Source organism: Crocuta crocuta, unplaced genomic scaffold (genome assembly GCF_008692635.1).
Source record: "Crocuta crocuta isolate KB4526 unplaced genomic scaffold, BGI_CrCroc_1.0 scaffold113, whole genome shotgun sequence".
Taxonomy (NCBI): Eukaryota; Metazoa; Chordata; class Mammalia; order Carnivora; family Hyaenidae; genus Crocuta; species Crocuta crocuta.
This window is the reverse complement of record NW_027530368.1, coordinates 9,418,882-9,434,570: the sequence shown is the minus strand read 5'-3', so window position 1 is coordinate 9,434,570 and position 15,689 is coordinate 9,418,882.

Below are 15,689 nucleotides of genomic sequence, written 5' to 3'. Positions count from 1 at the left end.
CTTAGAGTCTGGGATGCCAAGAGTTCTGTGAAAAAGAAAGAGGGGGAGGTGGCTGCTGAGGGCAAAGCCAGCCGCGTGCATCAGAGAGGCAGCGGTGGGCAAGCGGCGTCTGAACGCCATTGTACAAGCTATTCATTTGTAGTTTTCCACCTGCTCAATTTCTCACTGTCTCTCTTCTGCCTGAGATACATTGTGTACTCACTAGCTCTGACCAGTATTGCAGTAAACCTGTCATTTCTTCATAAAAATCCTCTGTCCAAGCGTGTCAACCCTCTGAGCCTAGAACACACTTTGTATTTTCTCATTTCCTTGCCTTTTCCGGTCCTTGGAGTATAACAACCCCCCCGCCCCGACCCACCTTTTAACAGGTAGCCAGACCCCACCAACCATCAGAGCCTGGCCCAAACCTAATCACTTAGTCTATAACCACAGAATATTAGTGCCCCGAAGAACCTTTAAGACCAGCTCGTCCAGTATCATGTGTCTTCAGGGATCTCCCTGTGTAGACATAGCTCCTGGAGAGTGGGTCCAATTTTACACTTCTCAGGGGTCCTCTTAGCCCCCAGCACAACAACTGATACACACAACACAGGCTCACTAAGTACTCATCGACTGACAGATGAATCAATAAATGCTCACAGACTGAGGAGTGAGTGCAGCCCGCCTTGCTTTTTGAATCTGCAGACAAGCTCTCAGGAGAGAGGGCTGAGGAAGGTGGGGAGGAGCGGCTGGCTGTGAACCAAGCAGGCGCTGCTGGGCAGCCCTGGGAGGTCAGGGTGGGAAACAACTGAGCAATTACAAAGCTGAAAGCCGCAGAAATGATCACCCCTCAAACGGATGCGTTAAATGACAAATTATAACCTTGACTGTCTTCTAGAATACACTTTGATGTCATCTGTGCTACAGGGACTGTGCCTGCTGCCACACCCCTCACTGGCCATTTTTATCCCAGCCCTTAAGGTTGGGGGTCTTCCTTTCGTGGGAGGGAGATGAACAGGGATCCTTGAATGGCCCAGAGAGACCCCTCTGCAGCCTTTCTGGGCCCTGCGAGGAGTGGGGTGGGGGGAGTGGGAGCCCCGGGCCGGGAGAGGCGTTTTTTTTTTATTGACGGTGGCAATGCAGCAGGAGGAGGTTTGGGTCCCCTGTGATAATTTTGGGTTTCCAAAGAGCCCCGAGGATCTTAGATCTACTCTACGCTTCCCGGTGAGGTCTCGGTTCAGTGGTCAGTGGTCCTGGCCAGGCTTGTTGGTGTTGACGGTTCATCAACCAGTGAGCAGATACTCACTGAGGGCCGCTTATTGGGGGACAGTGGGAACAGCACAGGAAAGAAGCCCCACGAGTTGGCAGAGCAGGTGAGGCCTCAACACCCACAACCCTTCGCAGATATGACAGTGATGATCTGTGCAGTTCAGACTGTCCGGGTCTTCCCGGCTCCGGCCGCCTCCCATTCTCTTCAAAGCCTTCACAGCCGCAGCCGCTGGGGTGGGCACCACCAGGCAGCACGGGAAGACGTCGCGTCTCTGGTTTTGAGGATGTAAAGGGGAGAAACAGGGCAGCAAGGCCATGTTCCAGCCTTAGGGGACCACCAGCTTGACAGGAGGAAAGGAACCTAAAGGGAAAAACATGCGGGAAGCACCAGGCAGGGGCAGGCAGACAGACAGACAGAGTTTAAGTCTCTAGCTGACAGCATCCTCCCTGCTCCCCCCCCACCCCGAGGCCACAGGACATAGCTTGGAAGTTTCCTCAGATTGGTTATAATGGGAAGGGCATGCTACCCCCAAAATATGGCATCTTGGCATACTGAATATTTTAGGCTGAGGGAGTCAGGGAGAAAAAAGCAGAAGCAGGAAAATCACTCCCAGCGCCCCTCCGCTCACCACCCAGCCTCTTCCCTGAAACAAATCATAAAACCCTCATGTGCAACGTGCCCTCACTATACCCAGAGGAAAGGGGCGTCCTTTTTAAAAATTTATTTATTTTGAGAAAGAGAGACAGAGAAGAGGAGAGATCTTGGGTCTGGGAGGGGCAGAAAGACAAGGGGAGAGAGAGAATCCCAAGCAGGCTCCACACGATCAGCAGAGAGCCTGATTCGGGGCTCGAACTCATGTACCATGAGATCATGGTCTGAGCCAAAATCAAGAGTCTGGAGGCTCAACTGACCGAGCCACCCCAGTGCCCCAAAAGAAACATCCTTTTCTCTGAAGGCAAAGGGATGCAAGAAGAACCCACAAAGAGGCCTTACTAAGTTTCCGGCATTTTACTACCATTACCTCCTACTCCCCTATTCCTTTATCTTATTCCTCCATGGCTGTCCACTCTCCATCAAACCGCTGAGGTTTCTTCAGGCCTTCATTTCCTTATGAAGGCTCCTGTGTCACAAAAGACGTAGATGAAATAAATCAGTATGGTTTTCTCCTGTTAACCTTTGTCAGTTTAATTTTCAGACGTGGCCAGGGGCTGAGGAAAATGTTTTCTTCGTTCCCTAGTTATGTGCTTTCCCAACCTTTTGGCTAGTGCAAGCCAGGTGCCCATGCTTGCAGTCAAAAGAGCCCCCAGGAATGGACACAGCACTGTTCAGTGAGGGCTAGAGTAATTTAGGAGGGTGACCTTGAAGGATGGAGAGGAGAGTGAGCTGCCCAGGTGAGGAGGAGAATGAGAAAGAAGGCTGTAGATTGACGGGAGCAAGGACAGTGGCCAGACAGGCCAGAGGGTGGGTCCGGAAGGGTGATGTGGAGACTACAGGGGCCCGCTGGGGAGACAGCAGGAGTGAACTCTCTATCCGGGGGTCCCCTGGGTGGGGGGTGGGCTTGGGTTTCTGCTGGTGGAGGCAGGGCCCTTAGCTCTGAGCTCTGCAGGAGGCTGGCAGCTGTCTGACCTGCCACACACTTCCTCTCTCCACGGTAATCCCTTTCCACTTTATAAAGCAGAGCGGGGACTGCACACTCACGTTACACTGTGACTAACCAGCAGTCCACCCGATAGCTGGCGTTCTCTCATTTTCGTATTTTGCCCACATCCCCTCCGACCATTCGAGTCTTTCGGCTTGCTTCTAACCCTCAGCTTTCTTAGTTCCTATTTTTTAAATGTCTCTTAAAGCTTGCTCACGGTTGAGATCCTCGCCCTGGGGAGGAGTGGCAGCTGATGGACCCTAAATCTTTACTTTTCAGAATCTGTACTGGAGGCCCTCACCAGCGACTTGTGAATTTCAAACCAGACAAAGGCAAGGTTCTGGGTGTTGTCACAGCAACCCTGATTTACACCCCAGAAGGAGCCTTCTGGGTCATCAGCGGGATCCTGGGTGGTGTTCCCTGAGCAACGTCTGCATCAAAGGCCTGCTTGCCAGCCACCTCTGGGATCCGCTGGGGCCTGAGACAGCCTGCCTCCCGGCCCCACCCAACCTCTGACTCTTCCGACCTTGCTTCTTCCTGCTGCACGGAGTGGGGCCGGCCGCCCTCCCCGACTCAATCCTCAGTGACTCAGTGGAAGCCGGTGGCCACTTCCCCCCACCCCACCCACTCTCACATTCCAATGGCCAGCTCACTGGCTTCCTGGCACTCGACCCACACCCACCAGGCCTCTGCCTAGAGTAAATAGTCATCTCTTTATGGGATGATTTACCAGGGTCAGGGCCAGCCCTGTATTGGAAGGGGTCACGTGTATCTTAGCCTCTGAGTGCATGCCTTTCTTTCCACAGCTAACAGCTCACCTCTGTGAATCTTCCTTTTGACCCCCAGCTGACCTGGGACATTTTCAGTAAGGGAACTAGAGACTGATTCCTCAGTGTTGTACCTAGCACAGCGCTAGCTCAATACATTTGAAGAAAAGAGTTTGTTTGTTTGTTTTAAAGAAAGAGATTGATACATGGAGAGTAATTTAGGGGCACCCAAGGCTTCCCCAGCGCCTGAGACAGATTCTGCACTTCCATGAGGGTTCACTGGGGCCAGGTTAAAGGTGGGGTTGGTGATACCTGGGCTGAAGCCTCCACTCTTTCACTCCAAGGTCTCAGGTTCATTATGTGACTCATCTGAGCCTCCTTTCCTCACCTGTATACTGGGTATGGTAGTTCCGTTTTTCATCAACCCAGGATGTATAGTTTTTTACCTTTTAATATCCCTGAAACTGGGAATATGGCAGGATATGTCTTCCAGTCGATACAGAAGTAGGGAATTGTATTACTGTTGGCTGCAATGCCCCTCCCTCCCGGAGCGCGCATCCCATCTGCTGAGCTGGGGGGTGGGGCTGGAGGCGGGGGCGGGGAGGCAGCCACGTGACTTGCTCCGGCCAACGGAGTGTGTAGGGAAGTGATCCATCCCGGCTGAAGCTTTAAAAGGCAGCTAGCCGGGCTCCTGGGTGGCTCAGTCGGTTAAGCCTCCAAGTCGGGTTCCGCTTCAGGTCCTGAGCTCACCGTTTGTGAGCCTCGCATCAGCTTCTTGGGATTCTCTTTTTCTCTCTCTCTGCCCTTCCCTCGCTTGTGCAAGTGTGCTTTCTCTCTCAAAATAAATGAACTTTAAAAAAAGGCAGCAAAGTTCCAGAGAGAGGCTGTGCCGTGGGTCTGGGTCCCCAGGTGAAGACAATGTGGGGCCAATGGGTATTTAAGGGGAGAGAGGAACATAAGCCTTTCTTCTTTAGCCATTGAACTTTGAGGTTCTGGTTTTTTTTTTAAATATTTTTATTTATTTCTAGGAGAGAGAGAGAGACAACGTAAGCAGGGGAGAGTCAGAGAGAGAGGGAGATACAGACTCTGAAATAGGCTCCAGGCTCTGAGCTGGCAGTCAGCACAGAGCCCGACGCGGGGCTCGAACCCACGAACTGCGAGATCATGACCTAAGCGAAAGTCGGACGCTTAATCGACTAAGCCACCCAGGCGCCCCTTTGAGGTTCTGTTTTGACAGCAGGATCTCCCATATCCTGACTGGTATTGCATCTTCCATTAACTGACAGATTTTTTTTTTCTTTCTTAGAGGTGTAATGAAGCAACTCACAATCGATGATAATATCGAGCCAGTGAAACACGGAAGTACCTCTCCCAGACCAAATGAGTTCATCACTGGGCACGATGCTTGCCTACAGTAAACGTTTGATTTAGGTTTGCCATTGTTATATTTCTAGCCCTCTGCGCATAACCAGTGTTCATTATAGGTTTGGAGTAATGATCTGATGACAGCAGAGAGTTGACAGCCCCCTCAGATCCCTTGTGGAATGAGAAGGGTATAAATAAGTTCAAGTAAATTAAAGTGTGGCTTTGGCACTTGCTATGGGAGGTTCTTAGGGGGTGTAGGTGTTTTCGACAGCCTTCCAGAAAGCCAGCCATTAAAAAAGCCACTTGTTTTGGTAGGGAACTAAGAATGCAGATTTTTTTTCTTGTTAATTAACAGTTTGTCACCTGGGATATGAGAAGGTGGGAGAAATGACTAAATCGTGGGATGGCAAGGTTTTGGTGCAACAAAATAAAGAAACCCCATGCTCTTTTTAGATGGAGCAAAATTTAACAGTCTAGAATATCTGCAGAATTAGGTATGGGCCGCAGATCCCGTCTGAAGAGATCAGACTTCCAGCTAATTCCTTACCTTCTGTGTTGGACTCCTGTGCTTTGGGACAGCCCTCTCCAAGAGTTTTATAGGCAACTCCTGCAGACCTGAAGGCAGGGAGAGCGCTCTGGATGCCGGGCTGAGCCGAAGCGCAATGGTGAGGGCAGCCAGGTCTGTCCCTGCCTTTGCACAGACGTGGCCGGCCTCTCGGGCATCTGGTCCCCTGACGCTCCTGGTGGCTGCCTGCCTCCTGCTTCACTTCCTCCACTCAGGAAGATGACAAAAGTCACTTGTCCTAAAGTGTTAGTGAAGTAGGCATTACTTCCCAGGAGCATTTGCATTTTAAAAGGGAACCTAGAAAGTTAAGGAAATTACAGGTCAGTCGTTAGGGTTGTGTTAGGTGTCTGTTAATTGCAAGAAACAGAAACTCGCTTAAATTGGCTTACATTCATTTTTTTAAAATCTTTTATCTTTTTTCTTTTTATCTTAGCACGTGAGTGGAGGGAGAGAATTTTTTTTAAAGTTTATTTATTTGAGAGAGAGAGAGAGCACGGGGGAGGGGCAGAGGCAGAAGGAGAGGGAGAAGCGCAAGCAGGCTCCACGTTGTCAGCGCCAAGCCCAGTGCGGGGCTTGAATTCATGAACCTGGGATCGTGACCTGAGCCAAAATCAAGAGTCAGATGCGCAACCGACTGAACCACCCCGGGGCACTCTCAAGCTGGCTTAGGTTGAAAAGAAAAGGCTCATTAGTAGGAAACTGGCATTCATGTGAAACTTGGTTGCAAATAGTACAGTTATGACCTCCAGGGAACAGAAAAATTCTCAGGTAGCTGCCCTCTCCAACTCTCTCACTCTCCAGGGCTCCATGGTCTCTCATCTCTCTTGCCTGTGTCTCCTTCAGTCTTTTCTCTCAGCAGACAACTTTTTTCATGCAGTTATCAGCACATAGCCCCGTAGTGGCTGCCCTAAGATGGTGGCCTCAGAACCTCACAACTGTGTGACTTTCTATGGAAAGCCTCAACGCCAACTAAGTAGTTTTTCTAACCTAATTCCTAACTCCTGAGAGGGAGGATCTGGCCTCTTATAGCCCATAGGTGATTTCAATTGGGCCAGTCAGTTTCTCTAAAAGACAGCATGGTTGATGTGTCATACAGAATTTGGTTCAGCTGCATGTGGCGGAATACCTAAAATAAGAGCTGCTTAATAAATGGAAATGTATTTCTTTCTTATCTAAGAGTTGAGCAGTCCAGTGACAGGTATAGTGTGGCCTCTTGATCACTATCTTGGTATGTGGCTTCCATCCTCAAATTTACCTCAGGATCCAAGATGGCTGCTGAAGCACCAGTCATCACATCACATTGGGTCGCAGGCTGGTGGGAAGAAAAGAAAGACTAAAGCTCTCTCCCACTTCCTGCCGAGTCAAATCCCCTTAAGCAGCCTTGTCAGGAGTCCCACAAAACACTCTTGCTTATATCATTGCCAGAATCTAGTCACATAGTCACAGCTGGCTGGAAAAAAAAAAAAAAAAAAAAAGTCTAGGAAATGAAGGGTGTTTTTGGTTTTGTTTCCGTTTTTGTTTTAGCAAGACACACTGCCATCTAAAATATAATCCAAGCTCTGCCACTGCAAAAAGAAACAAGGATAGATATTGAGGAACACTCAGAATCTCAGCCACATCAGGAAGGAAACATAGGGCATCTTCAGTATGTTTTTAAGTTTTCTTTTTCTGTAAGAAAGTATGCCGCTTTGGAAATTTAAAAATTAAGTAAAAGAACCACTTTGGAGAAAACAAGAAAACTCTGAAAAAGAAAGATCAGTGTTTAACCCAGAGGAGTAGTTTCTGGAGGTGGAATTTCAGGCATCAGAGAGATAAATGGCGGTGTTCTAGAAGTGGGAGAAGAGACCTTGCCGGAAACCCTCGTCATTCCACGTGAACATCCGGAAGGCCTACCCAGTGTGTGTGAGAGTTTTGTAGGCATGGATGTCCACCCCCTTTTCTACCCGAAGCCGCAATTGGCCCACGTGTCTACCCACCCTCCTCGTCTCCACCTTACAGTGTCATTCATGGAACATAAAATTCACAGCCCACTCCGATGCAGTTCTCTCTTCTCCTCCCCACAATCCCCCACCGAGCAGCTACTTGAAAGCTTGTTCCCAAAATGCAAGGCAACTATGTTCCTCTGCTGATTAAGTCCTTCCCAGGCTCCCTGACCAAGGTAGGGAAACTCTCTCCCCATGGAGCCCTTTCCCTAATTTTCAGCCCTGACTTCTGCCTCCTCCCTTTCCCCAGATCCAGCCCTTCAAGAAGCTTCTCCCTGGGATCCTCTGACCCTCCTTTGCCTGCTGAACAAACTCCTACTTTCTCTCCAATGCCCTGCTCAAAGCCACCTCCTCTGTGAAGCCTTCCTGGATTGTCCCCCAGGCCCAGTCCTTTCTCTCATGTCCCTGTGACCTCTTGTGTACCCGTCTCTGCCTGGTTCTGTCAGCAGGTCTGTCTTCTTCACCAGAGCATGGACATTTTCAGAGCGGTTATTGGGCTTTATTCTTCTCTGTGCGTTGGTGCCAAGCACAAAGCCTAGTGTGACTTAGGTACCCAGTGGAAGGCAGTTACAAAGCAGTAGAGCATAATGGTAACGAGTGCAGACTGAGTTCAAAGCCAGGCTGTGCTACTTACTGTGCCTCAATTTGCCTTCCTGTAAAAAAAGGGGATAATGATCCTTCTTATCCCACAAGTTTTTGTTGAAGTTTAGATGAGGAGACATATACAAAGGGTTTGTCACTCGCTGAGAGTAAGTTATTACTATTATCTTTACTACTTCTGAACAAGGTGCAGGAAGGGCACACATAGCCCCCCTCCTCCTCAGCTCAGTGATTTGGATTAGGCAAGACTATCCCTCTGACAGACGCAGGCTGGTGTTACTTACAAATATTTTGTGTCAATGACACCCTGGCATGTTGACTTCCTGGAGAAATTCAGGGAAGTTACAAAACTCCACCTCTTTGCTGGAACGCTCTTGCCTATTTCCTCGGCCCTAGTCCATTTGTAGGGAGCACACTGAGTAACCCAGAGGGTTGGGGATGGCTTGGCTGGAAAGGGTTAATCCCAGAGCCTTAGAAGGAATCAGGCTCTGGGGAAAGTGGAGAATAAGGCCTTTCTGCATTCATCACAGGTGCTGGGAGGCACTGCCATGGTGATGCAGAGTGTGGGTCCACTTTCCATTTCTGTGGGGCTTTTTATTTCTCCTGTTCTGGTGAGGTTCAGCTAAACTACATTATGATGAAACATTATATGAGGCACAAAGGGAAATGCTTTGTTCAGCCAGGGTGGCATGAGGAGTTATTGGAAGGGCTGGGACCTGATTCCTGATTAATTCAACAACAGATATTTATGGAGCCTGTTCTGTGCCCGGCCCAATTCCAGGTACAGAGGACTCAGCAGAGAGCAAGTCAGCTCTAATGGAGATGGCAGGCAATCACCAAAGAAGCAAATGTATGCCGTATTTCACTGATGCTAGGATGCTCCAACATTTTAAAATTTCTGAAATCAGAATACACGCATCTCCTAATTAGTGGTGGTCTTAAGCACATTTTTTCTTCCACAGTGACACATAAAATGATGCTACACTTTACAACTGATGGCATTGGAGATTTAATAAAATATAATAGCAGGTTTCAGGAAATGGTATCCTAACCCTCCTTGATACCGATTTATTTCCCTTCCAGGCAAGTTATAGTAGAAACTTGAAGCCTGAAATGGACAGTGATTTCCCTGACTGATATATTTCTGGGACTGGCTTAGAAATACTCAGCTCTCTCAGTTATATTCCTGTGAATCCACTTTCCTTTGAAACCAATAAAGATCCTGTCTGTAACAGTAAAGAGTTTGGCTGCAAATAAGAAAATCCAACCAATGTTGACTTACACTAATTTGTTTAACCCTAAGGCTGGTGCAGCTGCAGAAATAAGTCATCAGATACCCAGGCCTCTTCTATAATTTTGCTCTACCATCCTCAACTCATGACGTTAGTCCTCGTGGTCACAATATGGCTGCTGTGATTCCTGGCTTCACAACAATGCTCCCGGTGGGAAGGAGGAAGAAGGGCAAAGGGCTCATCGACCATTTTGCTTCTGTTTTTGTTTTTAAGTCAGGGAAACAAGCTTTTCCAGAAGCCTCACTTGGCTGACTTTGTCTCTATCTCACGGGTCACTGTGGTGTCCCATGCTCACCCTGAGCTAGAAGAGGTGATGAGAGATGAGAAGCAACAGTATCCGCTCTGCCAAAGACACAGAACAATGCAGTTCTACGAGTGCATTGTACATGTGTGTGTAGCACTGGTGTGGGAATCAGAAGGAAGAGGTGGATGCATTTCCCACTCCTGAAGGGAAATCTCTAGACAGATTTGTCTCACCTGAGAATGCGACAGAAGCCAGTCAGTACACATTGAGACCGAGCCTGGATTTCTTCACACTTGTCTCCAAATATCTCGCCAATTTGAGAAACAGGATGATCTCATGGACCTTGGCCATATGTTACTAACTCCCAAGGAAGGGGGAAATAAACATTTCAGATCAAGATGGCGAACCTCTAACTCACAAAAACTCGTTTTTTGCCAGAAAGAAAGACTGAAAGGACTCCAAGAAGACAGCAGCAAACAAGGAAACAGGATTGCTAGATGGGCAGCCGAAGACGGAGAAAGTCTCCTTAACCGCACACTCGAGTCTTGAAGCCAGGTCTCCGGACTTGGGTAAGGCCCAGCCGGGTCCTCCCATCAAGGGCCGGGGGAAGTGAGGCTGGATCAGAGAAGGGACCCTGGGGGTGGGGGCTGGCTTTAGGAGAAACCAGCACATGAACAAAGGTGTTGCCCTCTGACCACCTTCTTTATCAGTCGGATGGTCTTGCTTTCCCAAGTATCTTTTCATCCTAGGTTTGGCAACTGACAGGTCAATATCATTCCTCTTAGAAATGGTAGAAAAACTCTACACACTCACAGAACGTACTGGTGTCTAACAGTAGCAGATTGCAAAAATGGCCACAATCTTTCCTCACTCCCTTTGTAAGCAGCGCTTTGCAAGAGGACTTCTCAGCCCCTCCCACCGACAGCAACAGCCTATTTGTCCACTGTTTGAATTCAGGCTGACTTGCTTTGCCCAGGACGATGCAGTGAGTATTGTGTGTCCAGTTCCGAGTCTAGGCCTCGGGAGAACGTGCCTACTTCTCTCTCTCGGGAACTGGTGTGGCTGGGCTGGGCTAGCCTGTCAGAGAAAGAGGGGCCACGGTGTGCAGAGGAGCAGTCCCAGCTGAGGCCATCCTAGACCAGCTGACCGCAGGCAGTGAGTGAGCCAGCCTAAATACGCCAAGCTGCAGAATTGTGAGCTAAAAAATGGTTGTCGTTTTAAGCCACTAAGTTTTGGATGGTTAAACAGAAAGAGCTAACTGATATACTTACCATGTGTCAGCCACTGGCTATGTACTTTATGTCAATGTCCTATTTCTTTGTACTGTATTAGTACCTGTCAGTGTGTAGAATGTTTTCGGAGGAGAAATAGCTCCCAGCCTGCCCCTCAGTTTGCTTCTGCCTATTCTTCCATTCTGACTGAATTTCTGTAGAGTCATTTGCTCCAAGGGGCTTTCAGGCTCTGACAAAAGGACTGGAATGTTCTGCGATAACCCCCTATCACTCCTTAGTCTCTTGTCACTTAAAGGTGTGTGGGGTTAAGGAAGTGGCACACCACTTGGTGTCCATCCAACGTCTCATTCTGCAAGCCTTTCTTTTGGGATCTTTCTTGCTGTTTTTAAGCAAATGCAGGTTCCTAGATGTCAGAGCCCGAGAGATGATCCTTGAGTGCACTCCTCAGACAGTCGTAGGCACCAAAGGAAGAACGTAAGATACTTGATACTTTCTATGCAGAAAGAAGTGGGAATGGATGAAAGGTGGTAGCTTAAAGCCTTTGGCAGGATGACAGTCACCAAAGCAGTGACCATGGTAAGTGCCAGGCAAGGGCGGCCTCATGCCAAAGGGGAAGACGCGGCCTCAGGTGGGTGGTGCTCCTGCCTGGGTCGCCGCACTCCTGCGTGGATATCCTCATTCTGGATCTTCCCGTGGGATGCTAGGCACAGTTTGCCGCAGCCCCTTGGGGTAACAGACACTTATTTAAAGTCAAGGTGTCTGCCAAAAGATATAGCTTTAAATGTAAAATTACAAATCATTATGGGTAATGTAATGCAAATTGCAATAGAAGCATTGGCAGTATTTTACTTTGATTTCATCTTTGCTTTTCTTACACTGCCAGCCTCGTCCAAAGTTACTGCTAGGGACACCTTACTCGCACCCCATTTACCTTTTGGCTTCGGCATCGATCTTGTCCGCTCAAAGGAGGACACGAGTGGAGGCCAAGTAAACTGTGGAGGAGCCTTCCTAGCCTCCTATACTATTGGGAAGCCCAATATCCAAGCTGTGGCTCTTTCTTTTTGTTTTTTTAATTTTTTTTAATGTCTGTTTATTTTTTTGAGAGAGAGAGAGAGAGGGAGAGAGGGAGAGACAGACATAGCATGAGCGGGGTAAGGGTTAAAGAGAGGGAGACACAGAATCTGAAGCAGGCACCGGGGCTCCGAGCTGTCAGCACAGAGCCCAGCCCGATGCAGGACTCCAACGTGTGAATGCGAGGTTATAGCCTGAGCTGAAGTCGGATGCTCAGCCCACTGAGCCACCCAGGCGCCCCGAACTGTGGTTATTTCTAGGAAACCCAGTTTTCACTTTTTCATTGTTGGTGTCTTCGTTTATCACACGTGCTGTGCCTGGGTGCTGCATTCAATTTCTGTTGGGAATTGGAAGTCGATTTTAATGGTTAATCCAAACGGCATCCTTCAGCAAATACTAAGTGAAGGCTGTTAAGTAGCCAGTTGGTTGGATTTGTCTCCTTTACTGTCTTTGGGCCTCTGCTGGAGGAGGAAAGACTTGTGAGCCCCTGGGTCCCAAACTCAAGTTCAGGGTTCTTTTTTCCCAAGGGATGGAGGAAATTGAAAAATGGTCATTTCTCAACTGCTTCCCTTTACAGCCATGGGGAGGTTGACGTTGCTGAATTTAAGGTCTGTCTCTAAGCCCCAAAACCAGAGAAGAAAGGAATAAGCAGCGAAAGATACAGAAATGTTAAGACACTCTTTTGAAATGTTCTATATCAAACTTCTTTCAAGGAAGGAGGCTCAAATTGGCTGACCAGTCGTTCTCTGAGAAAACTCAGCGAACCTAACCCCAAATACAGTTGATGTCTCCAAGGGGCAGTGCCTAAGAGGATTCTGAACAAAGGTTTCCGGGGTTTTCAGGTTGAAATTGAAAACTGTCTCCTTCAGGGGCTGCATGGGTCTCGCTTCATCTTCCTTTCTTTCAGCTCCCCTGCGGCCACCTGTTTCCGAGGAGCTCAGTGCTCCTAATAACAAGGAAACCTGGAGGCTGAAAATAGAGCTGATTTCCCAGAATCTCTGGTACTGAGAGGGGAGAGGGTGGGGACTTCTTGGACGTGAGCTCCGGGGAGCTAATGAAATGTGGTTGTCATGCGCCCCAGAGCTCTGTCCAGCTCCTGGTGACAGGGAGGGAAGGAAGGGAAGCCAGTTTCTCTGGGAGATACTGCAGAGGTTTCCACCGTGTTTTCCCAGGAAGGGCTAAGCTTCCACGTGCTGGAAACACGGACTCAAATGAGTCTGTGGCCTGGACTGCTTTTTCTGATCAAAGTGCTCAATCAATTGCCAACGGCGGGAACTGCATCAGGTCAACAGCCCGGAAAGTCTTGCTTTGACGTTTGTCACCTGAGCACTTGGGGCCATCTGTGAACGACGTCTGTCAGCCTAAGCACCTCCTCCCTAAAAACTTTGGCTTCGGAAGTACGCTTCAGATTGGTGTGAAACGTATCCTTTCAAAAGAAGCTTTGAAACTTGTCCGGATGCTCCTTAGCCCATCACGTTATCCACAATCTAGAAGCAAGGTGTCCTCAGCCATTAACACTGTTCATAGCACACCTGAGCCAGACCATCTCCTTTCCCAACCGACTCCAGAAAATAGCAACAGCAAACATTGCGCAATAGAGCTCTATGGCCATGGAAGGAATTATCTCAAAACTTAGCTGCTTCAAACCGCAACAGGCATTTATTATCTCACACAGTTTCTGTGGATTAGAAACTCAGGAGTAACCTAGTTTAACAGTTCTGGTTCAGGGTCTCTTGTGAGGTTTTGGTTAAGATGCTAGCTGGAGCCACAGTCACCTGAAGGCTTGACAGGGGCTGAAGGTCCCACTTCCCACATGGCTCCCTTACCGGGCTGGCAACCAGATGCTGGCTGTTGGTTTCGGAGAGCTCAGCTTCTCAACTAGGTGAAGTTAGTACTTTCACTAAATCTTAATATGTATCGGTTGTTAATACAATGAAGTAAATAATATTCTGAGGAAAATATGAAGTATATAAAGGCTCACCAGGAGGGCTCTAAAACCAAATTTCCCTACTGCTGTAATTTTGTCCGCGCCCCTCTAGGCTGCCACCCGGCTCCTCTGGGCACGTGTCTGTCTCCCTCCACTGAGCCGCACGCTCCACGGGGTCAGGAGCCTTGAGTTAGTGATATTTCCAGAGTCCTGCCACCGCGTGTTCCTGCCCAGCAACTCTTCCCCCTTCGCCCAGGCGTTTTTCTCAGCCTGGTGCACACGGAGGGTGCCCAACAGGCAGAGAATCCAGTAGAATCGCCATCTACCTGTAGGGCCTCCCAGAGCGGGGGTGAGACTGACTCTAAAGAGAATCTCCACACGTGGGAACGAGAGTGAGCAGAAGCATGGATCCCGCGTGGCAAACAAGTCCCCGGACGGACTGATCACCTCAGGAGTGTGGAGCGTGGCGGTCCATGGGAATGAAGGAACCGGAACAGAGGCCCCAGTGGTTTCTTTTCTGAGCTGGTCCGAGGCTTCACTCTAACTGGAGCCCCAGGCAGACTGGACCCGTCTGAAGGTGGCTGGCCGCCCCCAGGCGTGGTCCCGAGGGCTGACCTGTGGCTCATCCCAATGGAGAGATGAATCCTCGGCAGAGCTGTGGGAGGTACACAGTGAAACAGACTCTTCTCGTTCAAAGGGAAAATGTGTTCTCTCCCGCCCAGACTGCCCCCTGTTGGCTCGTCCCTGCACAGTGGGCGGCCGTTGGCAGGAAGGAGAGGCCCAATGGGGGCATTTCCTCTCACAGACCGGATTGCTGAAGCAGCTGCCTTAAGATTCCTGTTCCCTGTGAATCTCCCACACAGTATGCCCTGCTTTTTGTCCAGAAAATGCTTTCTCACGTCTCTCTCCCACTTGAGAAGTATTTCCTCTCTCTTGTCTCCCGTATCTCCGCTTGCCCGCTCCCTCCAGGGAGAGCACTTGCACGGGTGCTTTGGCCATGCTTGGTGCCCAGGGAAGAAACCCAATTCACATTAATCTAGGAAAGGAAGGCATGGGGGGGGGCGCCCGGGTGGCTCAGTCAGTTAAGCATCTGACTTCAGCTCAGGTCATGATCTTACAGTTTGTGGGTTCCAGCCCTGCGTCGGGCTCTGTGCTGACAGCCAGCTCAGAGCCTGGAGCCTGCTTCAGATTCTGTGTCTCCCTCTCTCTCTGACCCTCCCCTGCTCACGCTGTCTCTCCCTCTCTCAGAAACAAAACGTTTTTTAAAAATTTAGAAAAGGAATACATGGACATGAATCACCATGTGGCCCAGCAATGCCACTCACAATTATATACCCAAAAGAATTTAAAACAGGTATTCCAACAAATACTTATAAATGAATGTTCCAGCACCATTATTTGTACTAACCAGAAGGTAGAACCAACTCAAATCTCCATAAGAATAAACAAACAAAATCTGATAGGTTACCATGAGAGACTCTCGAATGCTGAGAACAAACTGAGGACTGATGGGTGTGGGGGGGAGGGGGGAGAGGGAGATGGGCATGGAGGAGGTCACTTGTGGGAATGAACACTGGGTGTTATATGGAAACCAACTTGACAATAAACTATTTGTAAAAAAAAAAAAAAATCTGATAGGTAGAGTCATGGGGTAGAATATTATTCAGCCCTAAAAAAGGAGTGAAATTCTTAAACATTCTACAACATGGATAAACCCTGAAAACATCATGCTAAGTGAAAGAAACCAGACACGCAG